Source organism: Budorcas taxicolor, chromosome 2, assembly GCF_023091745.1.
Source record: "Budorcas taxicolor isolate Tak-1 chromosome 2, Takin1.1, whole genome shotgun sequence".
Lineage (NCBI taxonomy): Eukaryota > Metazoa > Chordata > Mammalia > Artiodactyla > Bovidae > Budorcas > Budorcas taxicolor.
Genome location: NC_068911.1, coordinates 9183110 through 9188084, shown reverse-complemented (window position 1 = coordinate 9188084; position 4975 = coordinate 9183110).

Here is a 4975-nt window from a genome sequence, read left to right as displayed (position 1 = left end):
ACCCCCTGGAGGGTTTCTTTTGTCCTGTTTTTGTTTCTGCCTCTCCTGGTGTCAGAGACCCCGCTGTGAAGCTGACAGCAGCTGTCACTTGTCTCTGCAGGACTCGCAACTACCCAGGGGCTCGTGCGTGGCTCCCTGAAGCCCACCAGAGCCTTCCCAGCTAACCCTCCCACTCGTCCCCCGGGCTCCCAGCCTGTCCTCTTGGTTCCATGCTGTGCTCCCAGGGTCCCTCCTCTCTCTACACCTCCTCCTGGGTGACTTCATGTTCATTCCTGACTACTGATGCTCGCTTCTTTCACTCTGTGCTTGTATCCTTACTCATCTAAGTCAGGGCCTGGGTTACAACAGGCCTAGAGACACGGCTTATTCGTAATTAGGTAATTACGAATTCAAGAAATAAAAAACAGACTGAGCCAACATCTGACGGGAACGAAGGAGGTAGAGAGAGATCTTAAAGATCTGATCGCTGCATTGTACAGACAGCAAGACTGCAGCCCAGAGGGGTTCAATGACTCGGCTGATGTCGCAGAAAACAAGCTAAGTCTGAGAATCCAGATTTTCCATGTTTCAGCCCCCTACGGAAAGGTAAGGGCACGTCAGTAATCACTGATTTGAAGACTAGAAAAAGGACCCTAGTCTATCTCCTGAATTTAACTAACTAGCCTTCGTTGACACCTCACTCACAAAGAGCCCAGAAGTAACCCTCAGTCGGCAGTGGGGCTCGGGCCCTGCTATGGCTGTCAGGACTCTTGAGAGCTCCTTGCAAAGCAAGAAGGTCAAACCAGTCAGTCTTAAGGAAATCAACCCTGCATACTCTTTGAAAGAACTGATGCTGAAGCTCCAATACTATGGCCACCTGATGAGAACAACTGACTCACTGGAAAAGACCCTGATGTTGGGAAAGACTGAAGGCAGAAAAAGAGGGCAACAGATGATGAGATGGTTGGATGGCATCACTGACTTGATGGACATGAATGAACCTGGGCAAACTCTGGGAGATGGTGAGAGACGTGGAAGCCTGCCATGGGCAGTCCAGGGGGCACGAAGAGTCGGGCATGACTTGGCAACTGAACAACAGCAACAACAACGGCTGCCAAAAGGGGCTGTGAAGAGAGATGAAGGGGCCAAAGAAACTACCAGTAGAAACATTTCCCAGGAAGGGGTACATCAAAAGGTGCCAACCCAAGCGGAGTATTTATAGGCACACAACAAAGGGATGGCGTCAGAAATCTCCTGAGCTGGAGGAAAAGGCACTTCACGGATTTCCTAAAGATCAAGGGACTATCTAACAGTCTGCCTGGAAAATGGCACGGCCCTCATCCAACAAGAGGATGGATGCCCAGTTACTCCCTGGAAAACACACCTCTGTTGGGAGGAGTAAAACAAGTGGAGATCCAGGGAAAGTCAGTCAGAACTGACAACATATAAAATCACAAAAATACACTGAAGCAAGTTACTATTTATTCAGGACTCAGACACGTCTAATTGGAGGCATGAAATACCTTTATAGACTCTACAGTGGATTTGAGTTTCTCCTTAATCCCTTTGGGAAGAACAGGATCAAGCAGATTCTCATCTGAATCTGGTCACACACTGTGAGGGATGATGATCTGCTCCTAGGGTTTCCTGGCAACTGACCAGTACAGGTCAGACACAGGAAGGCTATTTTGGAACACGGGAACCCCTGACCCCAGAGGACCCCCGAGCCTCGGCACTGAGCTCTGTGGAGCCTGCAGCTCCAGGGCTCACTCTGGCTGACACTCTCTGAACCAGGACTAAAGAACGCTAGAACCTCAACTACAGGAGCTTATTATTAGTCTTTATTTCTACCTGAGCCTCTTGGGAGCTGCTCTGACTTTCCAGAAAACACTTTCAAACAATCTGTAAGGATATTCTTTCCCTGAGGCTGGCCAAGCAACACGGCTCAATCTTCTTAATTCTGTAGCCCAAAGGCTTCAGCTTCTCTTGAGTATGGAGGGCAGAGAAGAGGGAGGAAATTCCTAAACACCTAAGAAAGGAATTTAAAAAATCCCTGAGCAATCAGTGATAACGCCCCAGCTAGAGAGAGAAGTTGAATGTATTCAAAGCCTCAGATAGCATCTGGGGGTTTACATTTCAAATCAAATGAAAATGGTCACAGTTGTTTACACACACACAAAGACCTTCACAGAGAAAGGGTCTGATTTTCTGAGCTTTATTCCTCCCCCTGATCTGTAAAATAGGCACAATTTCTCCCTCAAAATATGTCGGGAAGATTAAATGGGCTTGTGGACATTACAAAGCACTGTGGACACTGATGCTCAGACTCCAAGAAGAGCTACCAGCAAGCCTGTCACACCCTGAGCTCTCCTGCTCCCTCATGACAGCCTCTGCTTACTCCCACAGGCCACGTGTGAGCACAGGGTAGATTCCAGAGACCACACAGAACGCAGCCACACACAGAAATGTATAAATACTCAAAACAACCAGAAGAAACTATGTGAACGTGCATAACAGACATTTAGCAAACAGCCACAGCATGAAAAGGGTTCTTACAAACCAATAAAGAAAACGCCCAAGAGTGAGCAAAGGACAGCAACAGGAAATATGCACAAAGAATATACGGCCCAATAAATATGCCAAGGTGTTCAACCTCACTAGAAATTGAGGATATGCAGATTAATACAGAATTGATAAGCCAGTGTAGGAGTTGGAGCCCAGTGCAAAGCTCCTCCCTGTGGTATTTAAGGATCTCAAAGCATTTCGGTTGGCACCCATCTATTCAGCCTTAAATTAAGAAGGATGAGTTGAGAAGACCTGCCCAGGTAAACAGAGCCCCTGATCAAATTTTCTTACTGTTTCATTCTTAAATGTGAAAAAGCAGCCAAGAAACACCAACCATTTGTGGAAAGTCTGCGACATGGAAAAGAGAAAAGCATAAGCAAATGAGCAGACAGACAAGCATTTCAGAGAATGAAAGAAAATTTTAAGAGTGACCCTTATTTTTGAGAGATATGCAGGGAAATCCTTGTGGATGAAATGACATAATAATTGGGACTCCACACCCTCCAAACCCAGCCAGAGTCCTGCTTAGAGATTTTTCAAACTGGAGCTGCACTGGCTCAGAGGAGGGCGGGGTGGGTTAGGAATTCCCCTCTGTATAGAAAGGCTGTGGGAACAGACGCCTGGGCCTCCTCAGGGCAGGAGAGGAGGCAGCGAGGAAGGACGGACTCCCCAAGGCCCTCCGTCTCTACCAGCCGAGTTTTGAGTGCTCAGTGTCTCCCCAAATCCCGTAGGCTCCCCGAGGGTCCCCTCAGCAAACCTCTTCTGCAGTGAACACTGTTAAGGACGGGTTTCTGCTATGGGCAAGAACATGAATCCTGAGAGCCAGTACGGGAGTCAGCTGGGAAGGCAAGGATTCAAGGTGAGGCTGGTGTTTCGGCTAATTCATACTTGATCCAGCCACCCTTTACTGAGTGCCAATCCCATGCTAGGCATGGTTCCAGATGCTAGAAAATACAAAGGTGAAAGAGACATGGCCCACTGATCTCAAAAAACCAAGTTTACTATCACCAGAGGCTTAGAGAGTATAATTGAGGGGACTCTTGTTCCATCAGAAGAAACAAACATTTCAGAAGACAAGACGGAGAAAAGTCAGTAGCTTCTAACAGCCTGGAAGACAATGGATTTTAAATGATCCTAGTTAGTTAAAACTAGGTTGGTGACATGATCTATTGATAAAAAGCTAGATTTCTGAAGTGACTAACCAGGTACGAGTACAATACAATACAAAAAAGGGGAGCCGAGAAACCATGAATGACACAAAAGTTAAAATGTGTTACAATCTCAGTGGCAGTGGGAATCTAATGGTGATACAGACGGCCTCGAGACTTTGGGACACCCCAGAAGCCATCTCAGAATCAGCAGCTAAAAAATGTCTCCTGGACGCAGAGAGGTGGGAGGTGAGGACAACAGAGAGGAAACTATCCTGTTGGGTTTCCAAGGCCTTGTTCCTAGGACACACCTGGGAGAAACAGATGTTCATTAAGCAGAAGGGCCTGCCAGCTCATGGTCCAAAATGTCATGGTGAAAAGCCACTGGGCCTCCATTTCTCCCGGACACCGATGCTCATCTGGCTCATAGCTCAGGAGAGCTGTGAACACACCGGTGTCCCCACAAGGCCTGGAGGCCAGGGTCACAGGGTCATGGTCAGCGGTGACAGTGACGCTGGCATGTGACACCAACTGCCTATTTCTGATGGAGCAGAGACAAGAGCGTACGGATCACTCGTGAGAAAACTCTGGACTGAATGGGCCTTTTCACTGCCTCCTTCTCTCAGGCCTCTTTTGTAGAGAGACAGAGCAGGAAACAAAGAAGAGATTTATCACCATGAGCCCGTTCGGCAGCTGTTTTCTTGTTGTCTCTCGTTTGACTTCTCTCAAGAGAGCAGAGCTATCTACTCAAGCCAAGCAGGTGTTTAAGGCAGGTGATTTTGTTTCCATTAGTCTTCTGAAATAACAGTAAACCAGACAATAGAGTTACATCATGCAGTCCTGGAGAAACCAGAACCCGGTGTGTAACCCCCGGTGGGGTGTGTTTGCTGAAGGACCGGGGGTCCGCCCCCTGCTGCCCCAGCACCTTCTGTCTCTAGTTCTTGGAGTAAGTGGAACCTTAGCGGTCACCAACCATCCCCACCCTCGACATCTGGATCAATCATCATTAACAATGTGTTCAATGGAAGGTAAGGTTGGAGGCTTTCAGGTTTGGGGGAAAAACCAGATAAAGCATCATCTTCATTGCCCAGATAAACCATCACATTAATAACCATAAGGACAGCCTCACTACTGTGAAGGAGATGAATAAAAGCCATGAAACATTTCTGCTTTCACGTTTAGGCTTCAGTTCAGTCGCTCAGTCTTGTCCGACTCTTAGCAACAACATGAATCGCAGCACGCCAGGCCTCCCTGTCCATCACCAACTCCCGGAGTTCACTCAG